Raw genomic sequence first — 20,000 nt, forward strand, 5'->3', positions numbered from 1 at the left:
TGTATATATATATATATATATATATATATATATATATATATATATGAAATACTTGACTTGGTGAATTCTAGCTGTAAATATACTCCTCCCCTCTTAACCACGCCCCCAGCCACGCCCCCTGTACCACCCCCACCACCCCCCCACCTCCCGCACCTCCCGAAATCGGAGGTCTCAAGGTTGGCAAGTATGTTGATTTGACCATTGGAATTTGATCATTTCCCAACCAATATTTTACAACACAAATACAACGTTGAAACAACATACTTTTTGACAACGTTTAATCAATGTTGGGTTGAAAGAACATGCTTTTTGACAATGTTTGATCAATGTTGGGTTCTGACGTTGATTTGACCATTAAAATTTGGTAATTTCCCAACCAATAATGCTCAAACACTCTGCCCGGGGTCGCCGTATGCACGCAGTCAAAGATGTGTTGTATCTACTCGTTCATATCTATGGCTGACAGACTGATTTATTCATCTACTTGCTAATTTCCTCCTCTTAGTTGGCAACCGTGTACAAAACACATGTTTTGCTACCTAACATTCAAGCTAGCTTAGCAGTTAGCATGGCTCCTCCTCTTCTCCTGCCTGTGTTTTGCTCCGTGTGCTTCCACGCAAGTTCTGCATTTTAGAACCGTTTTTAGGGCTCTATTACTTTGTTTAATACACAAATAATCGATATTTGGACGTAGGATAGGATATATCCTACGTCCATACTTTAACAAACAGTTACAAAAGTTAAACGTAATAAAACTACTACAAATGAGTAATGAATAATACAGTGGTTCTTAACCTGGGTTCGATCGAACTCTAGGGGTTTGGTGAGTCGGGCTCAGGGGTTCGGCGGAGTCTCCACCGCGGAGGTCAAGACGCACCCGACTCATCGTGTAAATAAAAACTTCTCCCTATCAACGTATTATGGATACCCCCAAACTATGTTCCTTCTAATTTTCCATCTGATTTGCAGGTGTGTAATTTGTTGTGAGTTCATACACTGTGTTGGTTTTGTTCTTTGAACAAGGTGATGTTCATGCGCGGTTGATTTTGTGCACCAGTAAAAAAAACCATATAACTCTGTCTTGAATTTGAAAAACATTTTATTTTTCACTAAAGAAGGCGCATATGAAACTGGTGGGGTTCGGTACCTCCAAAAAGGTTAAGAACCACTGGAATAATACATATTGCGTACTAGACAATTGCACTAAAGTATTTACAGTATTCACTTTTCCCACATTTTATGTTACAGCCTTATTCCAAAATGGAATACATAAATTTTTGTCCTCACAATTCTACACACAATACCCCATCATGACATTGTGAATTTTTCTTTTTTCTTACAAATCTTTGCAAATTTACTTTACATAAAAACAAAAAAAATCCATTTACATATGTTTGCAATGTATGTATAGATACATAACAAAATGAAGGTACAATTAATCTAGGAAGTGATCATTTCCCCATTCCAGCTAATAGAAATGTTTTAAAACACATTTACTTACAAATTTGTCATTTCTGCATGCTTTTTAGCTGCCATTTTAACAACAGCTCATTATTTCAGTCAGTCTTTTTGTCGAAAACATTTTAGTTTTAGTCATTCTTTAGTCATCCAAATTGATTTTGGTTTGAGTCGACTAGATTTCACAACGTTTTAGTCCGGTGATTCTCAAACTGTGGTACGCATGTTCCGCTAAGTCAGGGGTCCCCAAACTATGGCCCGGGCCCGCCAGCGTCCAAAATCCGTCCCGCGAGAAGTCTCAAGTTAAAATTATTTTTTTTAAATTAATATATATATATATATATATGTATATGTATGTGTGTGTGTGTATATATATGTATATATGTATATATATATATATATATATATATATATATATATATATATATATATATATATATATATATATTGTAACGCATGTTACTCTCTGTGTCTGATTTGCCTGAGCGGCTAGGAGACACTGAGAGTAACAATATATACATATATGTTTATATATATACTGTATATATATATATATATATATATATATATATGTATATATGTACTGTGTATATATATGTATATATATTTTACATACATCCCAGCCCCCGGCCCAAATTGTTTTAACCCAATTCGGCTCCGGAGTCAAAAAGTGTGGGGACCCCTGCGCTAAGTGGTACGCCAAATACCTACCTAATTAAATATTCAAACACAGTGTTACTGTTCAAACTGTGTGCATTGTTACAGTGGCCAAATATATTACATTTACCTGTCAAATAAAACCTCTGCCTTGTTTTTAATGAATATTTAGGCCTACTACGCTACTATATTTCAATGTTGTTCATTATGAGGGTACTTGGAGAGCCAAGCGTTTTTTGAGGTAGTACTTGGTCCAACCACTGCTTTAGTCAATTGTTAGATATTGTTCAATCTGTAGTGGTCAAACATAAAAAATGGCTACTGACAACTATAAAAAGTAATACCCAGTAACAAAAAAAATTAAAAAAACGGTGTTAGTAATACGTATTAAGAAGTTAAGCACAGGGATTTAAAATGTCTTACAGTTTCCTTTGGCGTCCGTGGAGTTACTGCAAGAAACCCGCATCCTGTCCGAGCTTGTAAGTTCAAGGCTGAGACGTGTTCTCTCTATTCCCGGCCCTTAGTCTATTTCATTCTCCATTAAATTAAAAAAAAACCTTGAAAGTCAAACTGAGCTCCACAATAAAATAAGACTTTCTCTCCTCTGATAAAACATTGCAAATGCTCCGTTATCCCCATTGCAAAAAACCCTTGAGTGTTTTCACTAAAAGGTTTTTTGTTGGTGCCTATTTGTGAAACGACAAGGTAAGGACAGAGTGACAGTGATTATGCCAAATGTGCAAATGGAGGAAGGGGAATAATACCTTCTTTACATGCAGCTAATCAATGTAATGCAGTTATGCGGAGGGCGGCATTCGTTCTGTCCTTCATGTAAATAATTTGCAGAGGAGCCAGCTTTTCATCGGCGTACACGACTGTATATTCGCGTCTTCTTTGCCAAGTTGCTAAGTAATGTTTTACCCTTCAAAAGCTTGGCTTGCAACACCCTGAAGTGGTTGCAGGGACCTGCTGACAGTCTGGCACTTAGGGAACGTTTACTTGCCATTGATGGAACTCCATTTATTAAAAAATAAATAAATAAATCCCGCCATCAATGTTCAGCCTTGACCCGGACCAAAGCACAACATCTCACTTGCTAAAAAGGAGATCAGACAAACAAAATATAGCTACACATTTGGCAAAGTTAACTCATTAAACACATAAATAATAATAAAATGCTTTCCAAAACATTGAATAAAGTTAAATACAAACAAGAGAAGTATCCAACACTTCTCTTTTCTAAAGTAAATATCTACAGTAAATATGATTATCTACATCCACTATATGATTTGCCAGAGTGGCAATCGATTAATAAACGTTGAAAAAATAATCGAGTTTAATGTGTGTATATATATATATATATATATATATATATATATATATACAGCAATGCGCGCCAGCGTTCTCTCCAATGATGTCGTCTCACAGCGATTGAAGGTAAAGTTGTCTTGTCTTGTCCGGAGAACAACATGCCATGACTTTGGATCTGAGATTTCCATAAGGTCCCCATTTCTTTGTGCCATTCTTAAACAATAACTGGACACCATTAAATATTTCTTCCAGCTATGGCACGGTCCGAGGGTCAAAAACGTTAAAGGATTTTATAGTTAACGCGTTAACTTTGACGTGTGTGTGTGTGTATATATATATATATATATATATATATATATATATATATATATATATATATATATATATATATTGCCAAAAGTATTTCGCCACCTGCTTTGACTCACACATGAACTTGAAGTGCCATCCCAATCCTAACCCATAGGGTTCAATGTTACGTCGGTCCACCTTTTGCAGCTATTACAGCTTCAACTCTTCTGGGAAGGCTGTCCACAAGGTTGCGGAGTGTGTTTATAGGAATTTTCCACCATTCTTCCGAAAGCGCATTGGTGAGGTCACATTGATTTCTGTTTTTATAGCAGCGCATGTCCGACTTACAACAACAAAAATGTGTTCTTGCTTCCGGAATCAAACACTGACTGGGTTGGTAGAGCGGCTCTGCCAGTAACCTGAGGGTTCCTGGTTCGATCCCCGTCTTCCGCCACTCTAGTCACTTCCGTTGAGTCCTTGAGCAAGACACTTCACCCTTGGTCGTGGTTAGGGCCTTGCATGGCAGCTCCCGCCAACAGTGTGTGATTGTGCATATGGGTGAATGTGGAAATAGTGTCAAAGCGCTTTAAGTACCTTGAAGTATAACTCATTTACCCATTTACCATAGAAGCGAGCATGAAGGAAGAGTGAGACGTTGGAGCAGACGGAAGTCAGGAGAGGGGGGTGAAAGTGATTTTGACACTATAAATATGGAACTTGGAGCCAAGCTATTTCGACATAAATGGATTGCTCACCTAAAATCAAACGGAAACAACTGTCCATCGTGTAAGTCACACTTTATATTGATCATGATACACGCAGCACGTCATGTGTGTTATTACAACTACAGTACATACACTGTCTGGCTAGCTGTGTACAAACAAAGCATGAAATAATTCTTTACAGATACTGTAATATGTTTGTTCATGTTTTTCAGTCAGCACAGATTGGTGTCCTATCACAGTGCTGTGCATTACAAACTCAAATTTGTTTCGTGTTGCTAGCTTATCTCTTGCCGTACCTGGCCTTTACGGCTAATACTGTGTCATGCCGATGTGTTACTACCCTGGAATAACAATGTCACTACAGCTTGGTTATTATACAGGTTACGGAACATAAATGAAGTATTGACGGTTTTTGAATGCATTTTTAAAGTGATTTAGAGGTAGATTGTAGAGATGTCCGATAATGGCTTTTTTGCCGATATCCGATATTTCGATATTGTCCAACTCTTAATTACCGATTCCGATATCTACCGATACCGATATATAAAGTCGTGGAATTAACACATTATTATGCCTAATTTTGTTGTGATGCCCCGCTGGATGCATTAAACAATGTAACAAGGTTTTCCAAAAAAAATCAACTCAAGTTATGGAAAAAAATGCCAACATGGCACTGCCATATTTATTATTGAAGTCACAAAGTGCATTATTTTTTTTAACATGCCTCAAAACAGCAGCTTGGAATTTGGGACATGCTCTCCCTGAGAGAGTATGAGGAGGTTGAGGTGGGGGGGTAGGGGCTAGCGGGGGGTGTATATTGTAGCGTCCCGGAAGAGTTAGTGCTGCAAGGGGTTCTGGGTATTTGTTCCCTTGTGTTTATGTTGTGTTACGGTGCGGATGTTCTCCCGAAATGTGTTTGTCGTTCTTGTTTGGTGTGGGTTCACAGTGTGGCGCATATTTGTAACAGTGTTAAAGTTGTTTATTCGGCCACCCTCAGTGTGACCTGTATGGCTGTTGATCAAGTACGCCTTGCATTCACTTGTGTGTGTGAAAAGCCGTAGATATTATGTGACTGGGCTGGCACGCAAAGGCAGTGCCTTTAAGGTTTATTGGCGCTCTGTACTCCTCCCTACGTCCGTGTACACAGCGGCGTTTTAAAAAGTCATACATTTTACTTCTTGAAACTGATACCGATAATTTCCGATATTACATTTAAAAGCATTTGTCGGCCGATTATATCGGCAGTCCGATATTATCGGACATCCCTAGTAGATTTGATTGCTCCCATTAGCTGCATTGCTAGCCACCAAGAACGAGCCAATTTTGATATGTTAGAAAGCAAATAAAAAAACATAAACCTTTTGTCTTCTGGTCTCTCATAAGCATTGTGAACGATAGGCAAAATTCCAAAAAAGTGCAGTTACCCTTTAATACCTGTGATTTGTATCGGTAATGGTATCGGCCGATCTCACTTATGGATGGTTGATATCGGAATGAGCAGCGTAAAACCCTATTTAGAACGTCCCTACTGCATAGTTTGTTTGGATAAATGTGGGATCATTATTAATGGGACAGCTGTGGTTGTCAAATGTCTGGCTAAGCTTGCATAAGGAACGGAGAAAGTTGTAAAAATGACTATCTGGCAAATGTATGACAAATCAAGAAAAACACCAGAAGGGCACAGGATGTCCCCAGGATCTCTTCAATGAAGGTGAATATATTTGTCATAAAAGCAAACACTTCATTTCTGCTTGCTTGTATCTGTGTCCATCTCCAGTGTGTTGTGCAGTTGAGTAAATAAAACGTTAAATCAACAAGAGGACAAGCACATGCAGCAAGTGGCGCTGACATTTCTTGAGTGATGAATGTGATGTTCCGCCGTGACGCCATAGATTGGAATCTGCAGTGTTGTTTCCGTGATAACGAGAGCTGCGCACTCAGCCAAGGCGACGCGTTTAGCTTAAGCGCTCAGGGCCACGCTGCATGCAAAGCGTTAGACGCTGCCCACAGCTTGGTGTTTACATGGGGTTGTAAGCCGTGACATACACTATATTGCCAAAAGTATTTGGCCTTGACTCACATATGAACTTGAAGTGCCATCCCATTTGTAGAAGTCGCTGTCTTGCGGTTCCACAGATGCACGTCAAAGTGACCAAGCACATAGAGTTAATGTTTTTCCAACACCACCATCAAATACTCTGCTTTATTTTTGACTTTTCAGTCTCTCTCCCAACTTCCTCCCTTCCTGCACCCGACCGCTTACTGATAAAGACAACAGATGATTAGTTTAACACGTACCACCTGCGCAAACTAATCATCTGCCAGCTGTGTCTCTCAGTCAGCACATGCCACGCCCCCGTCTGATGGCGCGCTGTTTTCAGCACCCTGGACAGAGGCGCTGACCTTTACTCCAACAGTGCGCTGATCACAGACTCCTTCCACACCATTCCTAACCCATAGGGTTCAATATAATGTGGGTCCACCTTCTGCAGCTATTACAGCTTCAACCCAGGCTGTCCACAAGGTTGCGGAGTGTGTTTATAGGAATTTTCCACCATTCTTCCAAAAGCGCATTGGTGAGGTCACACACTGATGTTAATCGAGAAAGCCTGGCTCTCAGTCTCCGTTCTAATTCATCCCAAAGGTGTTCTATCGGGTTCAGGTCAGGACTTTGTGCAGGCCAGCCAGTCAAGTTCATCCACACCAGACTCTGTCATCCATATATTTATGGACCTTGCTTTGTGCACTGGTGCACAGTCATGTTGGAAGAGGAAGGGGCCCGCTCCAAACTGTTCCCACAAGGTTGGGAGCATAGAATTGTCCAAAATGTTTTGGTGTCCTGGAGCATTCAAAGTTCCTTTCACTGGAACTGAGGGGCCAAGCCCAACTCCTGAAAAACAACCCCACACCATAATTCCTCCTCCACGCCTGCCTCTGTGGGCAGGCGTGATGTCGAGGGCAGGAGCGAGGCGTCAAAGTCCGTGTCCAGGCGGGAGGTCGAGATCCGAGAGGCAGCCAGGGAACCAGAGGGAATACGGGGAGACGAGACATACAGCTTGTGACGCGGGAACGGAGGAATGCTGCTGGATGGCGACAAGGGACACGAGACAAATGAACACGCAGGGGGAAAAGCACAGAGAGAGAGACATTGTCGGCTTACTGTACTGGAACAGGTCGCTACGTTCTGGCCCGGAACGCAGGTTTGCACTGGCTTAAGAAGCACAGGGAGCTCATCATTGACAGGTGTGCAGATTACTGATGGATTGCAGCCGCACTCTTTTACTATGAAGCCACGCTGTTGTAACATGTGACTTGGTATTGTCTTGCTGAAATAAGCAGGGGCGTCCATGATAACGTTGATTGGATGGCAACATATGTTGCCCCAAAACCTCTATGTACCTTTCAGCATTAATGGTGCCTTCACAGATGTGTAAGTTACCCATGCTTTGGGCACTAATACACCCCCATACCATCACAGATGCTGGCTTTTGAACTTTGCGCCGGTTCTTTTCATCTTTGGTCCGGAGGACACGACATCCACATTTTCCAAAAACAATTTGAAATGTGGACTCGTCAGACCACAGAACACTTTTCCACTTTGCTTTAGTCCATCTTAGATGAGCTCGGGCCCAGCGAAGCCGGCGGCGTTTCTGGGTGTTGTTGATAAATGGCTTTGGCTTTGCATAGTAGAGTTTTAACTTGCACTTAAAGAAGTAGCGACGAACTGTAGTTACTGACAGTGGGTTTCTGAAGTGTTCCTGAGCCCATGTGGTGATATCCTTTACACACTGATGTCGCTTTTTGATGCAGTACTTCCTGAGGGATTGAAGGTCCGTAATATCATCACTTACGTGCAGGGATTTCTCCAGATTCTCTGAACCTTTTGATATTACTGACCGTAGATGGTGAAATCCATAAATTCCTTGCAATAGCGGGTTGAGAAAATGTTGTTCTTAAACTGTTCGACAATTTGCTCACGCATTTGTTGACAAAGTGGTGACCCTCATCCTTATTTGTGAATGACTGAGCATTTCATGGAAGCTGCTTTTATACAATCATGGCACCCACCTGTTCCCAATTAGCCTGTTCACCTTTGGGATGTTCCAAATAAGTGTTTGATGAGCATTCCTCAACTTTCTCAGTCTTTTTTGCCACTTGTGCCAGCTTTTTTGAAACATGTTGCAGGCATCAAATTCCAAATGAACTAATATTTGCAAAAAATAACCAAGTTTTCCAGTTTGTATGTTAAGTATCTTGTCTTTACAGTCTATTCTAATGAATACAGGTTGAAAATGATTTGCAAATTATTGTATTTTGTTTTTATTGACCATTTACACAACGTGCCAACTTCACTTCATTGTTTTTTCTTCCTCAAGCAGAACAAAGTACAAACCCCAAAACACAATAACTGTGTTGTTATCTTTGCCTATACACACACACACACAGCATACTGGTTTCGATGATGAGAATAGGTGTCAGGTACGAATTGGAGCGAAAGCAGAGTGTTATGAGTGGGAAAAGCTGGACTGCGAGGTCAAAACAATTAAGAACCACTGGACTAGACAAGGAATATCTAAACACATCTAGCAAGAGCCAGCAGGAGGAGGCATGCAACTCTGCTAACCACCAAACTAGCTGAAATGTAAAGTAGTAGGAAATGTGTCGCAATAGAGGAATAAGTGCTTAGTCCACTTCAACACAAGTGTAGATGGAACTGCCTTGTAATTATTGTATTTCTGAACAGGAAATTAGCAAGTAGATTAATAAGAGCGGGGATAAAGAATAATAGAAAAGCTGCACAAAGTAACTACGATGACTATCGCAGTTTAAAACTGGAAGTGGCGCAGGAAGTAAGCGTATGTCAGCAGCTAAAGGAAGTTACCTGTAGTGTGAAATAGGACAGTGTATATGTACAAAGTGGATAAAGTACACCAGTGTTTTTCAACCTTTTTGGAGCCAAGGCACATTTTTGTTCATTGAAAAAATGCGGAGGCACACCACCAGCAGAAAGCATTTAACATGTAAACTCAGTAGTTGATATTGACAGTAAAAAGTCATTGTTGCAATTGTTGGATATGAATTCAAACCAGAACCAACCATGCATCAATATAGCTCTTGTTTCAAAGTAAGTGTCATGACCTGTCACATCACGCCGTGATTTATTTGGAGTTTTTTGCTGTTTTCCTGTGTGTAGTGTTTTAGTTCTTGTTATCTATTTTGGTGGCTTTTCCTGTTTTGTTGGTATTTTCCTGTAGCAGTTTCATGTCTTCCTTTGAGCGCCATTCCCCGCACTCCTTTGTTTTAGCAATCAAGAAAATGTCAGTTGTGCAGACGCTTTCCTTCTTTGTGTGGAAATTGTTGATTGTCATGTCATGTACGGATGTACTTTGTGGACGCCGTCTCTGCTCCTCACGCTGTAAGTCTTTGCTGTCGTCCAGCATTCTGTTGTTGTTTACCTTGTAGCCAGTTCAATTTTAGTTTTATTTTCCATAGCCTTTCGTAAGCTTCAATGCCTTTTTTAGGGGCACTCGCCTTTTGTTTATTTTTGGTTTACGTTTACAAAGCAATTAGCTACCTGCTGCCACCTACTGATATGGAAGGGTATTACACGGTTAGTCTGCCGAGCTCTAGACAGCACCGACACTCAACAACAACACTTTATTTGCAGATTATAATTACTGGTTTGCTTAAAATATTTTTAACCCAAATAGGTGAAATTAGATAATCTCCCACGGCACACCAGACTGTATCTCACCGTGGATGAAAAACTCTGAAGTACACAACAGCGCTTTTTGGAGACCCACGCTCACTACAATAAAACTAGACACACAAAACAGCGTGTTGCAACAAACTATTGTGGCACCTCTGACATGTTTGTAAAGCTGAAGAAAAGTAGTATAATTTGGAAGTTGCTTTCAGTCCGCCGGTTGATTATTTGTGCATTATTTAGCTGAGTTATTAATTTCGAACAAGAAAACATGGCCTTCTGGACCGCTTCTCTTGATCCCACCATGCATTGTTCATGATCCAACAAGCACAGTCGTTAGTTGTATTAGTATGCGATAGAAAATGTGTAATACAACGATGCGTTCAAAGGTTGCTGTTTTATGAAGTATTGTTGATTATTTGCAGCCCACTTCTTTGTGAGTTCCCATCTTGAAATATATTCATACCCAGCTCCCTTCTCTACTTTTTTTTTTAATGATTTTTGAGTTGCGTCAAGTACTTTTTTTTTAATAGTATTCATGAGGAAAAAATGAGCTTTTCTCTGTGTGTGTGTATGGGGCGAGGTAGTGGTGGGGGGCCCCAAAAAAGACAACAACAAATCCAGAGAGAGAGCGCGACACATAACTTCCAATCAGTATCCAGAGATGAGTATCAGTCTGGTCAAAGAGCCTCCATGTGTGCCGCCGTCGTCCTTGGAACTATTTAATCACAACACGGACCACTGTGGCCAATTGTGGCCTCCTGATTGGCTGCTGCTTGACAGCCATGACCATATGGTGGGAAGTGATATACCTGGCTGCTATCTTCCCGTGACTGATGTCTCCAGTAAAAATGATTACTTCATTTAGCCGTGCATTATTCGTCTGGCTCAGGGAAAAAAAAAAAAAGTATGAAGCCACCGGGTGGAAAAACATTGCCGCAGCTGGAGTGTTCATGACTATTTTGTTGAAATGAACCCAGTTGAGCTAAATATACATGCAACCAATTATAGTCTTTCAGTGTTCCAGTTATAAAACAAAAAGGAGCTTTAGCCAATTAAAACGACAAAGAAACGAGACTCTTAAGGAATAAAGTGGTGAAAAGTAATGTGCCCTTTTAATGATATTTGACTTTCTGTAGTAGAACTATTTAATTAGGATTGTATAATTCAAGGATGTCCAAACTACGGCCCGCGGGCCAAGTGGGGCCCCGCCAACCTCTTCAATGTGGCCCGGGAGACGTCATAAGTGTTATGTTTACAGAAAGGGAGTTGACGGCTCAGACACCAGTGGGCAGTGTTATCAAATAATGTATTATATATATGTATATCCATCCATCCATCCATTTTCTACCGCTTATTCCCTTTGGGGTCGCGGGGGGGCGCTGGTGCCTATCTCAGCTACAATCGGGCGGAAGGCGGGGTACACCCTGGACAAGTCGCCACCTCATCGCAGGGCCAACACAGATAGACAGACAACATTCACACTCACATTCACACACTAGGGCCAATTTTTAGTGTTGCCAATCAACCTATCCCCAGGTGCATGTCTTTGGAAGTGGGAGGAAGCCGGAGTATCCGGAGGGAACCCACGCAGTCACGGGGAGGACATGCAAACTCCACACAGAAAGATCCCGAGCCCGGGATTGAACCCAAGACTACTCAGGACCTTCGTATTGTGAGGCAGATGCACTAACCCCTATATATATATATATAATAACACTAAATAATACTTTACAAAACTAAACTAAGGAAATGGAGTGTGTGACAAAACCCAGTAGTGTGTATGTGTGAGGCTACGTGTAAGGTTAGCTGGAGTGTGTGTTACCAAGTGTTGAGGAGAGCGAAGGAACAAGGCAATCCGTGGTGCAGGCAGATGATCCAGTGCAGGGGAGAAGTGACAAGGTCCGTGTCCAGGCAAGGGTCGAGGATCGAGGAAGGCAGTTCAAATCCACAGGGGAAAACAACGGAACATCCCCAAGGGTGAGACTCGAGAAGACAGGTACACGAAGGGGTAACTAAGTTCCCGCGCCGATCCCTGGGTCCACTGGTCCTTTATCCAGCTCGCCCTCATCAGTCCGCGGCGTTGCGTGGGCGTGCTGCGTGGGCGTGCTGCGTGGGCGTGCTGCGTTTAGCGCGAGCAGGGGCGTGTCCGAGCATGCTGCCAGCAGAGGTCCCGGCAGCTCCAGCCGCCAAGGAAAAGTGGGTTCGAGTCCGCGCCGTGACAATAAGTTCAACAAAGTTTGAAACGACAGCACAGCATTTACTTATATGACACAATCCAAACAACCATAGTCATAGTGCAAAAAAAACAAAAAAAAACTAACATAAATCAACACACAGGGTCACACATAACACAACCTGCTCACTGAACACAGTGGCTATTGTGAAAAATGTCCAAACACCATTAAAAAAAAACACCCATGTAAATCCATCAGAGTGCATGATGGGAAAAATGTAAAACACCCTCTCTACCTTGTTTGGCACATTTTAGCTGATTGATTAAAAAGCCTCAAGGGGATTGTCACGTTAGTAAACAAGGTAGGATTGCGACTTTCACATACTCTTAAACCCCAATTATTAAAAGTATGTGTATATATAAAAAGTATATGTACAGGCCAAAAGTTTGCACACACCTTCTCATTCAATGTGTTTTCTTTATTTTCATGACTATTTACATCAGGGGTGTCAAACACATTTTCATTGAGGGCCACATTGTAGTAATGGCTGCTTTCAGAGGGCCGCTTTTTTAATTATGCATGCGGGTAATAACCTGGGATTAATCGTAATTAATCAAAATGCATATGCATTTGATTATTAGATTTTTTTTATGTATAACTTGCTTTAAAGTCCTAAATAAAGGTGACAAGCACATTTTTTTACTATTTATTTTTATCTTACAAAAATAGTTTTGCAATACAGTATATAACATATTAGGCATGATCAGACAATATTAAAGTTTTAAATTTAAACATTTAGAATATACATTTTTTTCTGTCAAAATTGTTAGAACGAATGCATTTAGTAAAAAAATAATAAAATAAAAAGTATTTTATTGAATCCCATTTTTTCCCAGGCTTTCACAGGCCACATAAAATGATGTGACGGGCCAGAACTGGCCCCCAAGCTTTGAGTTTGACACCTGTGATTTACGTTGTAGATTGAAGGCATCACAACTATGAATGAACACATGTGGAGTTATGTACTTAACAAAAAAAGGTGAAATAACTGAAAACATGTTTTTTATTCTAGTGTCCTCAAAATAGCCACTCTTTGCTCTGGTTACTGCTTCGCACACTCTTGGCATTCTCTCCATGAGCTTCAAGCACACCTCGTGAAATGAAAACCTTTACCCCCAAAATGATTCCCGAGCGCGGCCACCACTGCTGCTCACTGCTCCCCTCACCTCCCAGGGGGTGGAACAAGGAGATGGGTCAAATGCAGAGGTTAATTTCACCACACCTAGTGTGTGTGTGAGTGTGCGTGTGTGTGTGTGTGTGTGTGTGACTATCAGTGGTACTTTAACTTGAACTGTTTACCTCTTGAAGCTCATCGAGAGAATGCCAAGAGTGTGCAAAGCAGTAATCAGAGCAAAGGGTGGCTATTTTGAAGAAACTAGAATATAAAACATGTTTTCAATTATTGCACCTTTTTTTGTTAGGTACATAACTCCACATGTGTTCATTCATAGTTTTGATGCCTTCAGTGACAATCTACAATGTAAATAGTCAAGAAAATGCATTGAATGAGGAGAAGGTGTGTCCAAACTTTTGGCCTGTACTGTATATATATATATAGTTTGCATGCAATCGGCCTGCATACCCCTGCTCTAGACCTTTTGACATAAGACGACTCAACTTTTTTTTTCACGAGCATTCATATCAACAAGGTAACCATATTTACATGCAGCATGTTTGTTTGCTTTTTCATCAAAAGCACTTTCATAAATGCATCCATGCTGCCATTACCCTTTAATGCTTTAAAGCAGTGTTTTTCAACCACTAGTGTACCGTGATATATTGTCTGGTGTGCCGTGGGAAATTATGCAACTTCACCTAATTGGTCCGAATAATTTTTTTTGCAAAACAATAATTATAATCTGCAAATAATGTGCCGTTGTCTAGTGTCTGTGCTGTATAGAGCTTGGCAGGGTAACCATGTAATAATACTCCATGTCAGTAGGTGGCAGCAGGTAGTTCATTGCTTTGTAGAAGTCGGAACGCGTCGAGGATGGTTTGTCGTGATCCCAATATGTAGAGCACAGCGGGAAACAGTGTGCAGGTAAAAAGGTATGTGATGCTTAAACCAAAAATGGACGAAAGGAAAAGGCAATGAAGCATAGGGGCGGCTATGCGAAACTAAAGTAAAACTGAACTGGCACTAGAGTGTCCGCCCTGAGATCGGTCGGTTGTGAGGTCAAACCCCGGCCGAGTCATACAAAAGACTATAAAAATGGGACCCATTACCTCCCTGCTTGGCACTCAGCATCAAGGGTTGGATTTGGGGGTTAAATCACTAAAAATGATTCCCGGGCGCGGCCACCGCTGCTGCTCACTGCTCCCCTCACCTCCCAGGGGGTGAACAAGGGGATGGGTCAAATGCAGAGGACAAATTTCACCACACCTAGTATGTGTGACAATCATTGGTACTTTAACTTTAACTGGCTACAAAGTAAACAAAAACAGAATGCTGGACGACAGCATAGACTTACAGTGTGTGTCCGTACATGACATGACAAACCAACAATGTCCCCACAAAGAAGGACAGCGTCCACACAACTGAAATAGTTTCGTTTGCCAATAGAAAGCAGGACAGGCAGTAGCACTCAAAGGAAGACGTGACGCTGCTACAGGTAAACGCCAACAAAACAGGAAGGGCCACCAAAATAACAGCGCAAGACAGGAACTAAAGCACTACACACAGGAAAACGCCAACAAAACAGGAAGGGCCACCAAAATAACAGCGCAAGACAGGAACTAAAGCATTACACACAGGAAAACGCCAACAAAACAGGAAGGGCCACCAAAATAACAGCGCAAGTGTCATGACTTGATCTTGGGTGTTTGTTTTTCCGGGATGCAACGGAAAGTTGGCACGGGCGAGACGGGAATGAAGGTACATGATTTATTTAATATATCAAAAAAAGTGCAAACGAAAATCGCGCAAAGTGGCGGAGAATAAACTATGAAACCAAAAGACTATAAACATGGAACAAAAACTTACTTGGCTTGGACAAAAATAGTTGCATGAAGAATGGACATGGAAAGAACCGACAGAGCATAAATGTGGTGAGGTCGTCAGAAAGACAAACTGAAAAACACTGAACTTAAATACTACAGACATGATTAACGAAAACAGGTGCGTGACTCAAGACGTGAAACAGGTGCGTGACGTGACAGGTGAAAACTAATGGGTTGCTATGGTGACAATCAAGAGTGCACAATGAGTCCAAAAACCAAAACGAACATGACCAAAACAAAAACATGATCACACAGACATGACAGCAAGACAGGAACTAAAGCATTACACACAGGAAAACAACAACGAACTAAAAAAAAAGTTTAATTTTTTAACGTTTCTGCTGGTGGTGTGCCTCCGTATGGCTCAAAAAAGGTTGAAAGAGACTGCTTTAAAGACGGGCGTCCGCCGCAGATAATATTCGCGGGTGCTTTTGGACTGGAGCATCAACCAATAACTGCCGATGAACGATCTCCGTCGACTGTAATCTGGAGCTAAGTGACGGCAATGTGGCTCCAAATGAGCAATTACCATTATGGCTGCCACGTGCGGATTAGGAGATACTACATGCCGTCGCCCGCTTCGGCCATTAAATCAACAGATTTAATAATGTGCACATTATGCATGCACTCGCGGGAGTGCTGTGCTTTTAAAGTTGCGGGATGAGAAGGTTGGGGGCTGGGGGGGGAGGGATTTTTATGAGACCCTGTTGTGCGAGAGCACAGAGACATTATTGCGTTGCAAAATTGAGTTATCGTTTCAATTAAGCGAATCCCAAGGACTCTTATTACATTACCTATTGACATGCAGATATATACGGCAGTAAAGTGCATATTAAGCGCAGCATATGATTATATCAATATACTATCAATCTGCTATGTTAATGAGGGAGAAACAATAAAGGCTGGAGGCAGACCACGCGTGAGCACACGCGGGGCGCAATAATCCCACACCCCAGATTATTCAAATGAAAAATTCAATAGCGAGCCTTTTCCCAGATTGAGTCAGCGGGTCGGCGGATTCCTCATTGTCTCGTTAATCAATACCGAGCGCTGTCATCATGCCTTGACCTTGTTTGCTGAAATGACCGTTCGTTCGCTCGCTCGCTGCTGCCGAACGCAGAGAGCTTGGTCCCCGCACATCTACGGCCTCGCTCAGTGTCAAGGTGCTGTGATAAGAAACAGTGACACGTTTGGGAGGATACATGAGTCACCGTGGTTCTCGGCCTTCATTCGTTTTTTCATCGGTCCAAAGAAAAACCTGAAATAAAAAATAAAAAAATTTAAAAAACAAAGAGGTCGTAACCTTACCATACATTATTTGTATATCTTTCGTTCTAAAAACTAATACAATATTTATTGTATCTACTAGGCCTCTATGGCGTCACATTAGTGCCAAAAATCCGAGCGCATAAAAACTGTTATCGCGCGCTGATTCTCCACTTCGTGCGGGCGCGCCACACCCTTTTGCGCGCGCGTGGTGCCTTTTTGCGCGCGCGCCGTCTCGGTCTGTGCGCTGTCATGTTTCGTTTTGGCACTTTGGGGGCGGGTATGCTTAGACAGCCCCTTCTTTCTGATTGGTCAGGCAAAAAATGCTCAGAGCCAATCAGAAGTATAGCAGGGCGGGTAATCGTCAATATGTATCAAAATTTACTGAGGAAGAAGTGGATAAAAAAAATGTCGCGCGCTGATGAAAGTTATTTCATACCACATAAACACAATACAGGGTAATACAAAATGTGACCCAAATAAATAATAAGACAACAAACACCATAATCACATCTTTCAGCCAGAACTGGTCCACCAGCAATAACATCCAACCATAACATTATTTTATATTTTCACTTCTTCTTGAACATTTATTTTCTAATTTATGGAATTTCTTTTGATTCAGCCATAAAATTAATGAAATAATCTTTGAATTTTGTTTTTAAAATGTTAAAAATAGCCTTTCAATAATGTATTCTGAAACAGTTTAAAATAATCAGAGAACTGACTAACACTGACCCTACACAACTATGTTGCACAATTAAGTCTTTTTTTTTTTAAAAGCGAAAGAGGTAATTTCAACAGGTACAGCATCCTATGTCAAATCTACATGTAATAAGATTTGTAACAAGGCAAACCGTTTGTAAATTGGTCGAAAATCGAGCAAGTTATGGTAATTTAATTAGTACATGTACCATTGACATCAATGTAATGATTGAGGCTAGCTGTCCGAGGTAAGATGGCTACAACGTTGCTACGCTGGAGAATCATTGGTCATATGAAAAATGCTCAGAGCCAATCAGAAAGGAGGGGCCGTCTAAGCATACCCGCCCCCAAAGTGCCAAAAAGAAACATGACAGCGCGAGGAGAGATGGCAAGAGTACACAGAGAGCGCACAGACCGAGACGGCGCGCTCGCGCATAAAGGCACCGCACGCGCGCAAAAAGGCACCACGCGCGCGCAAAAGGGTGTCGCGCGCGCACGAAGTGGAGAATCAGCGTGCGATAACAGTTTTTATGCGCTCGGATTTTTGGCACTAATGTGACGCCATAGGCCTCCTCTCAATTTTAACTTTGAACACAAAAGGACCCAGGGATCCAAAAGGTCATTAAAGTGTTAAAAACAAGTCCGATTCATTTATTTATCTTTTTACTTTTAATGCCAAATATCCATAGATCAACTTCAGCTCTATCCATTAACATAAAGTTTATATTTTTAAATGTTTTATGCTCTTTTTTTTTTTCTTCCTCCAACCCCCTCTGTTTTTAACCTCTTAAGGCCCAAGCTGTTTGTTTACATGCTTTTTGTAATTTCTCTTTGCTATTTGGGCTTATTGGACCCTAATTAGAATAAAAACTAAGAATCATCTTTTGATATGATGTACTGAGTCCATAAGTAACAAACGTGTACTTCATGTTTAGTGACATGCTAATTCTTATTTTTACACTTTTTTTTCTCAAATTCCATTGTATGTTATACTCTTCTGACACCACTAGATGGCACTATAAGTGTCCACATAAAGGCAATAAGACCCCAATTCAGTAGTGTACACAATTTTGGAAATAAGACCTAAAAAGTGCTGTCCACGCATGTGGCCAACTAAGCCTTTATTAAGGCAAAAACACAAAATCTTCAATATTTTCACCAGAAAGTCGTTAATTTGATGTGAAGTAATCAGAGTCTTAAACGGGAAATACATTATAACAACACTGCTTTTGATTCATTATTATTTTTAGAACCAAAAAATCTGATTAAATGCCTTGGGGATACAAAAGGCCCCCACTCGTAAAAGCGTTACAAATAAGTCATATATCAATATATATATTGTTTTTACTTTCAACACTTTAATGTCAAGATTAGGGGTGTCCAAACTTTTTGACTGGGACTCGCATTGGGCTTAAAAAATATTTGGCCGGGGGCCGAAAGCCAACTGCATGCACAATTGCAAAGTAACCACACACATATATATATATATATATATATATATATATATATATATATATTATAATAATCTGAATTTTACTTGGCAAAATTACGACAAAAGTCATAATTTTACTCAAAAAATTTCAGTATTTTACAAGAACAAAAAATTGGCAATATTGTGATAAGTCACAATTGTATATGACAAATGACACTATTTTGCCTTAAAAGTAATAATTTTACATAAAAAAAGTTATAATTTTATGAGAAAATATTGCAATATTACAGAAACAGAAAGAATATGAGAAATTGTTGCCAATTTTATAAGAAAAAAGTGTGACACATTGTGAGAAAAAGACTGCTTTTAGTAAAAAAAAATGTTTGTGAATTTTTTGTTTGTAATTGTTTTTTAATCTTCATTATTTACTTTGTTCTTATGTCTCTATGTGCATATTTATTTGTATTTTTTTTTAAATGAATTTTGGCCATTTTTTTCTTTTTCTTACACACACTTGTTATTACATATGTTGGCCAGAGGGAAAGCACTTCACATTTTTTTTTTTTTTTTTTTTTTTTTTGTGTCCTGTCCAGCTTCTCAGGCAAATCATATAGTTGATGTAGATGCCCATGTCGGCTGTTCAGATTTACTTTACAAAAGAGAAGTGTAGGATACTTCTCTTGTTGCCTTATTTGTATTTGACTTTATTAAATGTATTTATATTATCATTTAGTGCAGCCGGGCCGGAGCAGGAGGGGATAGAAAGAGAAAAAAAAGAAGACAGAGGGGGAAATTGTGGGGACAAGAGGGGGATTAGACAGAGAGACAAAAACAACAACAGCAAACAACAACAACAACAACAATAGAGCAACATCAGCAAATACGACATGTACAAATATGATGGTAAAAGTAATAGCAAATAAGCAGTTAGCGAAAAATAAAAAATAATACAGAAATGACAATGAGCATTATTACACTACAAATGGATCAATACAAATACCAATAGAAATAGCGCTATTGATAATGAACAATACCAATAATTTACCTTTATTATCAACAATACAGTTGTTTAAATGCAACAATACATATACGTAATGATAACTTGAGATATGAAAGAATGCAGAAAAATGGAGGGGTAGAAAGAGAAGCAACCTACATTAACCTTGTAGATTGTTATAGTAACAATAGGTTAAGCTTTGTCAGTGTGCCATGTG

This window comes from Nerophis lumbriciformis, linkage group LG16, assembly GCF_033978685.3.
Source record: "Nerophis lumbriciformis linkage group LG16, RoL_Nlum_v2.1, whole genome shotgun sequence".
NCBI lineage: Eukaryota > Metazoa > Chordata > Actinopteri > Syngnathiformes > Syngnathidae > Nerophis > Nerophis lumbriciformis.